This window comes from Chiloscyllium plagiosum, chromosome 21, assembly GCF_004010195.1.
Source record: "Chiloscyllium plagiosum isolate BGI_BamShark_2017 chromosome 21, ASM401019v2, whole genome shotgun sequence".
Classification (NCBI taxonomy): Eukaryota; Metazoa; Chordata; class Chondrichthyes; order Orectolobiformes; family Hemiscylliidae; genus Chiloscyllium; species Chiloscyllium plagiosum.
In genome coordinates this window covers 45,884,734-45,898,905 of record NC_057730.1, presented here as the reverse complement: position 1 = coordinate 45,898,905, position 14,172 = coordinate 45,884,734, and the positions used below count along the sequence as shown (strand labels likewise).

Here is a 14,172-nt window from a genome sequence, read left to right as displayed (position 1 = left end):
ATACATGAACACCAACTAGCCACAAAACGACATGACCCTCTTTCACTAGTATCCTCACATACAGATGAGGAAAGATACCACTTTGACTGGGACAACACATCCATCCTAGGACAAGCCAAAAAAAGACACGCACGAGAATTCCTAGACCATAAGACCATAAGACATAGGAGTGGACGTAAGGCCATTCAGCCCATCGGGTCCACTCTGCCTTTCAATCATGGCTGATGGGCATTTCAACACCACTTACCCGCACTTTCCCCATATCCCTTAATTCCTTGCGAGATTAAGAATTTATCAATCTCTGCCTTGAAGACATTTAATGTCCCAGCCTCCACCGCGCTCCATGGCAGTGAAATCCACAGGCCCATCACTCTCTGGCTGAAGAAAATATCTCCTCGTTTCCATCTTAAATCGACCCCCCTCTAATTCTAAGGCTGTGCCCACGGGTCCCAGTATCCCTGCATGACGGAAATAAATTCCCAGCGTCCAACCTTTCTAAGACATGCATTACCTTGTAAGTTTCAATTAGATTTCCCCTCAACCTTCAAAACTCTAATGAATACAATCCCAGGATCCTCAGCTGTTCATCGTATGTTAGGCCTACCACTCCAGGGATCATCTGTGTGAATCTCCGCTGGACACACTCCATTGTCAGTATGTCCTTCCTGAGATGTGGGGCCCAAAACTGGACACAGTATTCTAAATGACCCCTAACCAGAGCTTTATAAAGTCTCAGTAGTACTTTGTTGCTTTTACATTCCAACCCTCTTGAGATGAATGACAACATTACATTTGCTTTCTTAACCACGGACTCAACCTGCAAGTCAACCTTTAGAGAACTCTGGACTAGCACTCCCAGATCCCTCTGTACTTTGGCTTTATGAATTTTCTCACCGGTTAGAAAATGGTCCATGCCTGTATTCTATTTTCCAAAGTGCAAGACCTCACATTTGCGTGCATTGAATTTCATCAGCCATTTCTTGGACCACTCTCCTAAACTGTCTAGGTTGAGTCGAAGTTGAGAGGGTCGACTTAGAAGGAGGGATTGAGTCAACTGGGATTATACTTGTTGGAATTTAGATGAATGAGGGGGAAATTTTATCGAAATATATAACATTATGAAGGGAATAGGTAAGATAGAAATACAGAGGATGTTTCTACTGGCAGGTGAAACCAGGGCAAGAGGGCATAGCCTCAAAATTAGGGGGAGCAGATTTAGGACTGAGTTGAGAAGGAACCTCTTCACCCAAAGAGTTCTGAATCTATGGAATTCCCTGCCCAGTAACTTCATCATTGAATGTTTTAAAGCTAATATAGATAATATTTGAACAGTAAAGGAATTAAGGGTTATGGTGGGAGGGCGGGTAAGAGGAGCTGAGGCCACAAAAAGGTCAGCGGTGGTCTCATTGGATGGCGGAGCAGGCTCAAAGGGCCAGACGGCCTACTACTGCTCCTGGTTCTTGAGTTATGAGCCGCCTCATGCACTAGTCCAATGTACAATCTAGTCTTCAATCTGGGAAAAGAAATGAGCATCTGGAGCCAAAATTCTTGATTATGACCCTTAATCTGATGTTTCCATTTTTATACAGTGGTGCCTTGAGGAATGGTTGTTTTCAGTCACATCCCTCAGGGTAGTTACATGATGAATATGAGGAATGTGGGTTAAGTAAAGAGCTCTGATAAATCTGATACTGCATTGGTTTGGGGCATTTTCCTGACTGTATCCTTTCTGTCATCATTCCTACTGTTGCATTTTTCTGGAATTGACAGTATGCTTACTGACCTGAGAACATACTGTTGAGAAGTTTTGGACTTGAAAGGGAGATATTAACTGCTAAATGCTGATAAGATGAGTTGGAATGCTGCTGTGATTGTATACCTGATTTCATTCCTGATTTCATAGTTTTCTTTTTATGAGGAGGCTTACATAATTGTTTTTTGAGACCTCATGCCTAAAAGATTGATTCATTTGGAGCACAGAGGAGATAGCTGGACAAGGTTTTTTTTAAGGTTATTGTGGAAGATACTTACTGGAAAGCAAATTACTTCAGTAACTGCCTGACCAACTGGAAGTCACATATCTGAGTTTATGACTGCCAAGAGTGTGGCTACTTGAATAAATAAAACAAAGAACTGTGGATGCTGGAGATCTGAAACTTCAAAAAAACCAGAAACTCATCAGCACACGTGCATCAGAAAAACAGTTAACTTTTTCAGTCCACTGACCCTTTGTCAGAGCTGAAGGCAGCTGGGAAATGATAATATTTCTGCTGATTACGGGGTGGGGTTGAGGAATTGGGTTGGGGAGGAGGAGTGAGACAGATAGATGGAGACAGTAAAGAGAGAGAGAGTAAAAGGAGTTAGACAAAAGGGTTGTTGATGGTAATGCAGGGAAGTAGAAGTGACAATGGGGATTGTGGATGGGGGAAAACGAGTTGTCTGTGCTCAGAGCAACACATACAGGACAGGGATCTGGCGATATGGGGGTGGGTAACATTACTGGAATGAATCCTCTGAAATTGAGGACAGATATGTGGGAAATAGAACAGACATGGCTGAGGGCACTGTCATCCATGGTAGTGGGGAATCCTCCATTGAGGAGAAAGGTGGACATGTCTGAGTCCTCCCTTTTCCCTCACACATTCAAAGCTGCCATTTCTTCCACTTCCAGGGGGATGACACATATTCCCCTCCCCTCCCTTCTCAGCTTTCCACAAGGGCTGCTTACTCTGGGACACCCTGGTCCACTTTTTCTCCATTCCCATCAACTCCCCGCACCCCCGAGGTACCTTACTATGCAATTGCAGAAGGTGCAACATTTGTTACATTTCTCCCTTTCCTTCTCCTTTCAAGGTCCCAGACACAACTTCCAGGTGAAGCAACAACTTACTCACACTTCACTCAATCTCGTCTGCTGTAATCGCTGCTCACAATACAGCCTCATCAATATTGGGGATTACAAAGCACAAATGGAGCGACAGCCTTGCAGAACACCTACATTCTGTCTGTAATAACCACCCCAAGCTTCCAGTCACCTGCAAGTTCAACACACCACCATGTTTCCATGCCAACATTTCTGTCTCAGGCCTACTGCAGTGCTCCCCACAAAACTCAATGCAAGTTAAAGGAACAACACCATGTCTTCCACCTAGGTACCTTACAGCTTTCAAGACTCAACGTTGAGTTTAACAATTTCGGAGCATGAATATTTCTGTCTGCTTCCCTTTTCTTCGTCTCTCTCCAGATATTTAAACATCTATCTGTCTCACCTCCCCCACACCTCCAGTCATCAGAATAAATACCACCATTCTGAGCTGGTTGCAGTTCTGATGAAGGGTCACTGAACTGGAAACCATAACCTTTTTCCTATCCACAGATGCTGCCAGACCTACTGAGTTTTCCTGCATTTTCTGCTTTTGTTGTGGCTCTTTAAGACTCTTTTGGGTTCACTTGTGGTGTGGTCTGTGAAGAGATAAGGTGTCCAGCTCAGCCTTTTCCACTTTCTGAAAGACCTCTTGAGGATCCTATGTGTGTAATGAAAAAGCAAAACAGTTATTCTCCCTCAACAGCAGCCTGAACAAAGTATATCTGAAGAGATCCCAGAGAGACGCTGTATGTGTACAGTGACAATGGTAAGTGAGCAATCTGCATGTTTATTCTCTGAGAATTAACAACTACTCAGGCCAAAGCTTTTGCTTTCCAGAGCTAATCTCTGCAGAGAAAGTTTCATTGTTCTTTTTTTTAACTTGTGAACGTGTGTGTCGATGTGTGTGCGTGGGGGGGTGGGGGTTGTGCCTGGGTGTGTGAGTGTGTGTGTTTGCATGAGTGTGCAGGTTTGTGCGTGTGCGTGAATGTGTATGTCATAGAGTCATAGAGATGTACAGCATGGAAACAGACCCTTCAGTCCAACTCGTCCATGCTGACCAGATATTCCAACCCAATCTAGTCCCACCTGCCAGCACATGGCCCATATCTCTCCAAATCCTTCCTATTCATCTAGCCATCCAGTTGCCTTTTAAATGTTGCAATTGTACCAGCCTCCACCACATCCTCTAGCAGCTCATTCCATACACATATCACCCTCTGTGTGAAAACGTTGCCCCTTGAATCTCTTTTATATCTTTCCCCTCTCACCCTAAACCTATGCCCTGTAGTTCTGGACTCCCCGACCCCAGAGAAAAGACTTTGTCTATTTACCCTATCCATGCCCCTCATGATTTTATAAACCTCTATAAGGTCACCCCTCAGCCTCTGACGCTCCAGGGAAAACAGCCTCAGCCTGTTCAAACTCTCCCTATAGCTCAAATCCTCCAACCCTGGCAACATCCTTGTAAGTCTTTTCTGAACCCTTTCAAGTTTCACAACATCTTTCCGATAGGATGGAGACCAGAATTGCATGCAATATTCCAAAAGTGGCCTGACCAATGTCCTGTACAGCCACAACATGACCTCCCAACTCCTGTACTCAATACTCTGACCAATAAAGGAAAGCATATCAAATGCTGCCTTCACTATCCTATCTACCTGCGACTCCACTTTCAAGGAGCTATGAACCTGCACTCCAAGGTCTCTTTGTTCAGCAACACTCCCTAGGACCTTATCATTAAGTGTATAAGTCCTGCTAAGATTTGCTTTTCCGAAATGCTGTACCTCACATTTATCTGAATTAAACTCCATCTGCCACTTCTCAGCCCATTGGTCCATTAGATCAAGATCCTGTTTTAATCTGAGATAACCTTCCTCACTGTCCACTATACCTCCAATTTTGGTGTCATCTGCAAACTTTCTAACTATACCTCTTATGCTCACATCCAAATCATTTATGTAAATGATGAATAGTAGTGGACCCAGCCCCGATTCTTGTGACACTCCACTGGTCACAGGCCTCCAGTCTGAAAAACAACCCTCCACCACCACCCTCTGTCTTCTACCTTTGAGCCAGTTCTGTATTCAAATGGTTAGTTCTCTCTGTATTCCATGAGATCTAACCTTGCTAATCAGTCTCCCATGGGGAATCTTGTCAAACATCTTACTGGAATCCATATAGATCATGTCCACCATTTTACCCTCATCAACCCTCTTTGTTACTTCTTCAAAAAACTTGAGTGTGTGTACATTGGGGTTATTCACAAATGTACTTCTTTACATTTTAATATTTCAAACTGCATGTTCATCAGTTTTGATTCTTTGGTGGCTAATTATAATCAATCAATAATTTTGTTTAATTAAGAAGCTTTGTTGATGGACCTAATACAGGTAAGTTAAATAATCTGCCATGTCAGTTACTGTGTAAAACATTTAAATATATTTGATGGCCAATGGAGTAGTGGGTTTAAAAGGAGACAGGGCCTTCCTCTAGCTTGATCATAGCAATAGATAGAAGTTTCGTGAATCAAACCATGAGTCTATTGCAAAATCTTTACAAATCATTGTGGTCAGTACTGGCTTCCATTAATTAGAAAGGATTTCAGAGTCCTAGACAATATACAGAGGGAGTTTTCTACAGCTGTACTAAGGATGAAAGATTTTGGTTTGTATGGAGAGTTTAGCGAAACTGGGGCTAGCAGGGAGATTTAACAGTATTACTCCACAATCTAAAGGGTTTTGAAGATCAGACTATTCCAAAAGGGTCAGTAAGCAGAAGGCACAGATTTACCTTAATTGGCAAAAGAGCAGGAAGGCGATTAAAATGACTTTGTTTAAGCAGCACGTTATGATAAATTTTGGAGGCACTCCCAAAAGGTTGGTGGATTTAGATTCAATCATGACATTGGAAAGGAAATCGAGTAAAGGCTTGAAAAGGCTTGTCAATGGGAAAATGTTCAAATCAATATTAAAGACATTATAGCAGGGCACTGGGCAAAGTTAAAGGTAATCAGGCAAAGTTAACATGGCTTTGTGTAAAAGAAGTCATGTTTAATTAGACAATTGGAGTTCTTCAGAGAAGTAATGTGCTGGGCATGAAGGAGAAATGTTGGATATACACTACTTGGATTTCCAGAAGACATTTAATACAGTGCTGCGTCAGATGCTCTTGCAGAAAAAAAGTTTCTAGTGTCGGGGATATCATTTTGGCATAAGATAGAAGATTGGCTAGCTAACGGGAAACAGAGGGTAGCCATAGATGTATCATTTTCTTGTTAGAGACAAATATTATGCCAAAGGAATTGGTGCTCAGGCCTCAACTTATTACAATGTATGTAAGTATCATAGATAAAAACATCAACGGTATGGTGGTTAAATTTTCTGATGATACAAAGACAGTGAATTGTGCAGGGAATGTTAGGAAGCTTCAAAGTAAAATAGATAGGTAAGTAAGTGAATAAAGATCTGGCAAAAGGATTATAAAGTGGGATAATGTGAAATTGTCCAATTTGCCAGGAAGATTAAAAAGAAGCATATTATTTGAATGGTGAGAGTTTGCGGAGCTCTGATTTGCAGAGGGACCTGGATGTACTGGTGCATGAATTGCAAATGGCCAGGGTGCAGGTACAGCAAGTAATTAGAAAGGTTAATGGAATGTCTCAAAGGTCAGCAAGGTGGCCTTTGTGTGGAGCCACAGAAAATGGGGGAGATACTAAATGAATATTTTGCATCAGTATTTACTGTGGAAAAGGATATGGAAGATATAGACTGTAGGGAAATAGATGGTGACATCTTGCAAAATGTCCAGATTACAGAGGAGGAAGTGCTGGATGTCTTGAAACAGTTAAAAGTGGATAAATCCCCAGGACCTGATCAGGTGTACTCGAGAACTCTGTGGGAAGATAGAGACGTGATTGCTGGGCCTCTTGCTGAGATATTTGTATCCTCGATAGTCACAGGTGAGGTGCCGGAAGACTGGAGGTTGGCAAACGTGGTGCCACTGTTTAAGAAGGGCGGTAAAGACAAGCCAGGGAACTATAGACCAGTGAGCCTGAAGTCAGCGGTGAGCAAGTTGTTGGAGGGAATCCTGAGGGACAGAATGTACATGTATTTGGAAAGGCAAGGACTGGTTTGGGATAGTCAACATGGATTTGTGCGTGGGAAATCTGTCTCACAAACTTGATTGAGTTTTTTGATGAAGTAACAAAGAAGATTGATGAGGGCAGAGCAGTAGATGTGATCTATAAGGACTTCAGTTTGACACGGTTCCACGTGGGAAACTGAGTGGCAAGGTTAGATCTCATGGAATACAGAGAGAACTAGCCATTTGGATACAGAACTGGCTGAAAGATAGAATACAGAGGGTGGTGGTGGAGGGTTGTTTTTCAGACTGGAGGCCTGTGACCAGTGGAGTGCCACAAGGATCGGTGTGGGGCTCTCTACTTTTTGTCATTTACATAAATGATTTGGATGTGAGCATACTAGGTACAGTTAGTAAGTTTGCAGATGACACCAAAATTGGAGGTGTAGTGGACAGTGAAGAGAGTTACCTCAGATTACAACAGGATCTGGACCAGATGGGCCAATGGGCTGAGAAGTGGCAGATGGAGTTTAATTCAGATAAATGCGAGGTGCTGCATTTTGGAAAAGCAAATCTTAGCAGGACTTATACACTTAATGGTAACGTCCTAGGGAGTGTTGCTGAACAAAGAGATCTTGGAGTGCAGGTTCATAGCTCCTTGAAAGTGGAGTTGCAGGTAGATAGGATAGTGAAGAAGGGGTTTGGTATGCTTTCCTTTATTGGTCAGAGTCTTGAGTACAGGAGTTGGGAGGTCATGTTGAGGCTGTACAGGATATTGGTTAGGCCACATTTGGAATACTGGGTGCAATTCTGGTTTCCTTCCTATCGGAAAGATGTTGTGAAACTTGAAAGGGTTCAGAAAAGATTTACAAGGATGTTGCCTCACCTGTGACTATCGAGGATACAAGTATCTCAGCAAGAGGCCCAGCAATCACGTCTCTATCTTCCCACAGAGTTCTTGAGTACACCTGATCAGGTCCTGGGGATTTATCCACTTTTAACCGTTTCAAGACATCCAGCACATCCCCCTCTGTAATCTGGACATTTTGCAAGATGTCACCATTTATTTCTTTGCAGTCTATATCTTCCATATCCTTTTCCACAGTAAATACTGATGCAAAATATTCATTTAGTATCTCCCCCATTTTCTGTGGCTCCTCACAAAGGCCGCCTTGCTGATCTTTGAGGGGCCCTATTCTCTCCCTAGTTACCCTTTTGTCCTTAATGTATTTGTAAAACCCCTTTGGATTCTCCTTAATTCTATTTGCCAAAGCTATCTCATGTCCCCTTTTGCCCTCTTAAGTATATTCCTACTTTCTTTATACTATTCTAAGGATTTACTCGATCTAACCTGCCTGTACCTGACATATGCTTCCTTCTTTTTCTTAACCAAACCCTCAATTTCTTTAGTCATCCAGCATTCCCTATACCTACCAGCCTTCCCTTTCACCCTGACAGGAATATACTTTCTCTGGATTCTTGTTATCTCATTTCTGAAGGCTTCCCATTGTCCTGCTGTCCCTTTACCTGCGAATATCTGCCTCCAATCAGCTTTTGAAGGTTCTTGTCTAATACCGTCAAAATTGGCCTTTCTCCAATTTAGAACTTCAACTTTTAGATCTTGTCTATCCTTTTCCATCACTATTTTAAAACGAATAGAATTATGGTCACTGGCCCCAAAGTGGTCCCCCACTGACACCTCAGTCACCTGCCCTGCCTTATTTCCCAAGAGTAGGTCAAGTTTTGCACCTTCTCTAGTAGGTACATCCACATACTGAATCAGAAAATTGTCTTGTACACACTTAAGAAATTCCTCTCCATCTAAACCTTTAACACTATGGCAGTCCCAGTCTATGTTTGGAAAGTTAAAATCCCCTACCATAACCACCCTATTATTTAGTTACATAAGGCATTGGTTAGACCATAGTGTTAGAGTATTGTGTCTCGTTGTCGACCCTGTATGTAGGCGAAAAACTGAATACATTGGAAGCAGTTCAGAGAAGGTTTACTGGACTAATACTTGGAATGGGTGTGTTGTCTTACAAGGAAAGGCTTGACTGGCTCAGCTCATACCTGCTGAGGTTTAAAAAGGAAAGCAGTGATTTGAATGAAACAAATGAGATCCTGGGGGGTGCTGACAGGATAAATATGGAAAGGTTGCTTCCTCATGTTGGACAATTTAGAAACAGGTGTCACTGTTTTGAAAATAAGGATTCACCCATTTGAGAGAGATGCAAAGATTTTTTTTCTCATATGGGATTGTGAGTCTATGACACTCGATTCCTCAAAAGTTGGTAGAACAGAGTCTCTCAATCTCTTTAAGACAGAGTTATATATATTTTTGAATCTTTGAGACTTGATTCCTGAAAAGTTAGGATCCTGGGGACTGTTGCTGAACAGAGATATGTAGGTTTACAGTTCCTTGAAGATGGAGTCAGGGTAATGAAGAAGTTACATGGTACGCTTTCTTCATTGGTTAGGCATGATATGGAGGTGCCAGTGTTGGACTAATGAGCCCAAGACCTTCCCTACGCCTCCACTTCTCGCCTCCACACTCACACCCATGCACACACCCTCTTACAGGTTTATACTCAGTCATATTCATGCACACACTCTACCAAACACGCACACAGGGAAACACACACACACACACACGCACACAGGGAAACACACACACACACACTTTCTCTCACTCTCTCTGCCCGTCACATACACACACACACACACTTATAAGTCTATGAGGTGAATTTGCATTTGCAGAATTGTAATTGCAGACACAGTCTATTTTGTTCAAAGCACACAATCTGCAGGCAGTCAATGCAGGCTGTCAATCCATGTAACATTTTGTAAATTCCTACTTTGAAAATAGAACCAGTCTGACTCAGACAGACTCTAACCTCACACCTTTATTGCATTGTCTGAGCTGACTTTTTTTTATAAAGCCTTAAGTTATTTCGAGAATATGACTTGAAAGAAGTTCTGGGGTTTACATATTAATGAACTGAAACCTGCAATCTATTCTGAAAGATGAAAGACTTAACAGCAATTTAGGTTTGTTCAATATATTGTATCAGTTGCACGACACTGTGATCTTTTGCTTTAAGTTCTGTGTCTTATGATCCTCCTCCACAGCTACCTGATGAAGGAGCAGCGCTTTGAAAGCTAGTACTTCCAAATAAACCTGTTGGACTATAACTTGGTGTTGTGTGATTTTTAACTTCATTGGTGGTTTCATTGAGTACAGGAATTGGGAGATCATGTGGCTGTACAGTATACTGGTTCGGCCACTTTTGAATACTGCATTCAGTTCTGGTCTCCCTGCTTTAGGAAGAATGTTGTTAAACTTGAAAGGGTTCAGAAAAGATTTACAAGGGTGTTGCCAGGTTTGGAGGCTTTGAGCTATAGGGAGAGGCTGAACAGGCTGAGGCTATCTTCCCTCGAGTGTTGGAAGCTGAGGTGTGATTTTGTAGAGGTTTATAAAATCATGAGGGACATGGATAGTGTGAATAGCCAAAGTCATTTTCCCAGGGTAGGGGAGTCCAAAACTAAAGGACATAGGTTTAAGGCGAGAGGGGAAAGATTTAAAAGGGACCTAAGGGATAACTTTTTCATGCAAACAGTGGTGCATATACAGAATGAGCTGCTAGAGGAAATAGTGGAGGCTGGTACAATTACAACATTTAAAAGGTATCTGGTACATGAATAGGAAGGTTTAGAGGGGAATGGGCCAAATGCTGGTAAATGGGACTAGATTAGGGTAGGATATCTGGTCAGCATGGATGAGTTGGACCATGTTGTACAAGTCTAATATTCTATGACTCTATGAGGTGGTCAAGTAGAGTCTTTGAATCTCTTTAAGACAGAGGTATGTAATTTTTTTGAAAAGTAAGGGGGAGTGATAGCCAGGAATATGGAAGCATCAGATCAGCTATATTCTGAGCCTAGAGAACAGGATTGATGGTGTGAGTGTCTCAGGGCAGGAAAACCCAGCCACACATTGAGGATAGGGGCTCGATGGGCACTGATGCATTTACTGTACCTTTTATTTTCCTTTATTCTTATGGAGTGTGACAAGGCCAGCCCTGCCTTAATTAAAGTCGAGAGTGTGGTGCTGGAAAAGCACAACAGGTCAGACAGCATCTGAGGAGCAGGGAAATTGACATTTCGGGCAAAAGCCCTTCATCATTTCAGAGGGCAGTTAAGAAACGTTAGGCAAAAGTGAGGACTGCAGATGCTGGAAACCAGAGTTTAGATTAGTGTGGTGCTGGAAAAGCACAGCAGGTCAGGCAGCATCAGAGGAGCAGGAAAATTGACGTTTCGGGAAAAAGCCCTTATGAGACGTAGGTTTGGAGTCACATGATGGCAGATTTCCTTCCCTAAAGAGTGAATCAGTTTTGTTTTAATGAGAATCATTACATCATTCCAGATGTTCTGTTTTCATTCAAATTTCACCATCTGTGATTTGAACTCATTCCTTGTCCACTATCATTATTACTAAGGCCACCCACACTGTAAGTAATCTAATCTTTCAAGGAGGAACCCATATCAGGCCCGACAGTGTTGGGTTCACATTGAGTTAGGCATCTGGAAGTTTATGCCCAACTCTGTACAATAATGTGATTTGTTATGTAATATTACAAGCGCAGCTGCCTGGAAGACTTACTGAGTGTCAGGCTGATTGTCAATTGAATCTACAGAGAGTCTAATCTTTTACACTGGAGCATCACATCTCATGGTTTCATCGAGCTGTCTTAAAGGTATTGTGCCTTTCTGAGGTCCGTGCAGAAATGTTACAGGAACACCATCACGAGCCCCACCCGATGAAAACAGCCTCCCCAGCTTCCCAGCCCACCGTCCACATTGACATATCGAGATAGTGACACCCGCTCAGAACTTGGTCATAAGTCTAAATTGCTTTGAAAACCAACAGTGGTCCTTGAAAACAACTTGATTGTAAAAATGCCAACGCAGTGAGTGAGGCGTTGCCCATTAACCTCCCTGATATATTTCAGATGTACAAAGCTCCCAGTGAAGGCAGTAGATTTTTCACGTTTTGGGTCGACTTTGCAACTTGTAGTGCAGACTGTGGAATGGAACCCTCAAGTACGTTGAGGACACGGTAATAACTGATCACTCACAGGGGGTCAGACTGATGTAGATTGTCCCAAGCATCCTGCTGTGTGTGTGTGTCAGCAGTTGCTGAGATTATCCTGCAGGAGGCGGTGCGCCGCCTGCAATGTGAAAGAAGCGTTTCCAGTGCAATACTCTTTCTTTAGTTTCTTTTTCCACCCCGTCTCTCTTTCCTTTTATTTTGAGCAGGCTGTTCCCTGACGTTTCACGACCAACACCGAGTGTGAAGAAACACACCGTCGACGAACTAGTCGGGAAGAGAGAGATAGAAAAAAGGCAGAGGAAGAGTTAAAGATACGGGAGCAGCGCGTAGACCTGAACTGGGGGGGGGGGGGAAGCTGGTCAGTCTCTGCTTCGCTGAAACCTACAAACGGCTCAGAATTCAGGGAAAAAAGGAATGCAAACTGATCGCCCCTGCCAGACAGCAGAATCAGGAAAGTTTGTGCTGTTTTCTGCAAACCAGAACATGCATCTTTAAGAAGCAACTGAAGGCATCCTTATTTATCAATTTATTTATTGTCTTCCCAAATCTGCTGGGCTCGGGACTGAGTATTGGGAAACTCCCCTTTCACGAGCTGGCGGCAAGATCGAAGGGAAAACCCAGCGACAGAACAACGTTTGAACTTTTTCCCAATGCGGAGGATTCATCCGAATGGGAGACTCTCTCTGGTGAATTAAGTGGAAGAGGGTGAGTCTTGCTTTCTTTGAAACATGTGCGGTATTTAGATTGCTTGCTTTGTGTGTGTGTGTGTGTTTGTCGTCAAAAGTATAGTGTTTTTGAGTCAGGATACAAACCATGATTGCAGCTCGTGTGGGTTTTCATAACTGACGGGTTTTTTTTATGAGTAACGTGTGCACAGATAACCTAGCTGCCCCTAATTTGGGATGCAAAGTGTTGTTTATCTGAGTTTAATGCACAACAGCCCAGTGCGCTAGCTGGGATGATTAAATTAAAGTACAAGACAAAAATATGTATTAACTCTACACAGTGTTCTGGCATGGGGCTGCTGCGATATCAGATTGAAATTGTTTTTCAAAGGGTTAACTCTGCACGTTGTGAAACATGATCGATTATATAAATTTGGTGAGTTTTAGTCATTTCGAAAACTCTACAGTGTTAGGTTATTTTGTTTGCAGCTTGGAATGTATTTTGGCAAGTTGACCGTTCAGGAAGGAAGCTACTTGGGTTGAATGTTGACAGAATCCACTGCACGGTGAATATGCGTTGGTCACTAGAGCAGGAGGTGAAATTCCCTTCTCAGTGAAAAGTGGTAGACTGCCTTTTTATTTAAAAGGAATTGCGTGGTTAGTGCATCTCAAAGCTGCAGATTCCTGTAAATATTAACAGTTTAGAAAAGAAAGCAGTTCTTTTGGAGAAAATAGACAGCCTTGTCTTTTGTATTCTTCGCTGATTGGATTTTTTTTGTTGCAAGTCATAGAACTACAGGAATTTTTAATCGGGAAAACAAACTTGGGTATAGTTGGTCATAAAGAAAAACTTAAGGACAGTTAGGTTTAATCGGAATGTGTTCAGCAGCTTGTTATTAGCTTGCTCAATTGGCTTTTAAGTATATTTTCATCAAGTTTTATGTTGTATACAACATGGGGATTTTTGAAATGAATAAGGTGACAGGAAAATGCAAATGAGGGAGCAAGGGATAGGAGGCTACACTGTTGTTGAAGGTGTTATGTGGAGTATAAGTACCAGCATACATCCATCAGTTGGGCCAAATGGCCTGTTTCAACACATTTTATGAAAATCCACATCAAGTAGCCCAAACATGTACAAAATCCAGTGCTTAACTAATAACCTCCTTGCAGCACACTTTATAACTGTGAACACCGGCATACTGAAAGTATGGAGCTACTTAAATCCTCAGCATTGTGCAAGAATTACACAAAAGCAGGGTGATTTCCAAATTATTCAACCTTTGCAGAGGGCCTGACCATGAATGTGAACTACGTTTACAGACAAGAGCAATAAAATGCTGGTGCACATTATTTATTGCAAAAGGTTATTTAGTAAACATTGTTACTGCTTTTCCTTAATAAATATCCTGGACATTTCAAAATAGCTCTAGTGTACAGGGAACACA

The 14,172-nt window shown here is 42.3% G+C and overlaps 1 protein-coding gene across 4 annotated transcripts in view; it reads left to right on the top strand.

The window, feature by feature from the left end:
- Positions 1–12,080: 12,080 nt before the first annotated feature.
- The window catches only part of LOC122560829 (cytoplasmic phosphatidylinositol transfer protein 1-like), a 204,701-nt gene continuing 202,609 nt past the window's right edge, over positions 12,081–14,172 (top strand). Inside the window, exon 1 of one of the 4 annotated variants that reach the window (XM_043711974.1) lies at positions 12,081–12,764. The gene's annotated coding sequence lies outside the window, so the exon portion shown is untranslated. Of the gene's footprint in view, positions 12,765–13,004; positions 13,161–14,172 lie in introns of those variants that run through there. The other 3 variants (XM_043711975.1, XM_043711972.1, XM_043711973.1) reach the window with 3 other exon arrangements.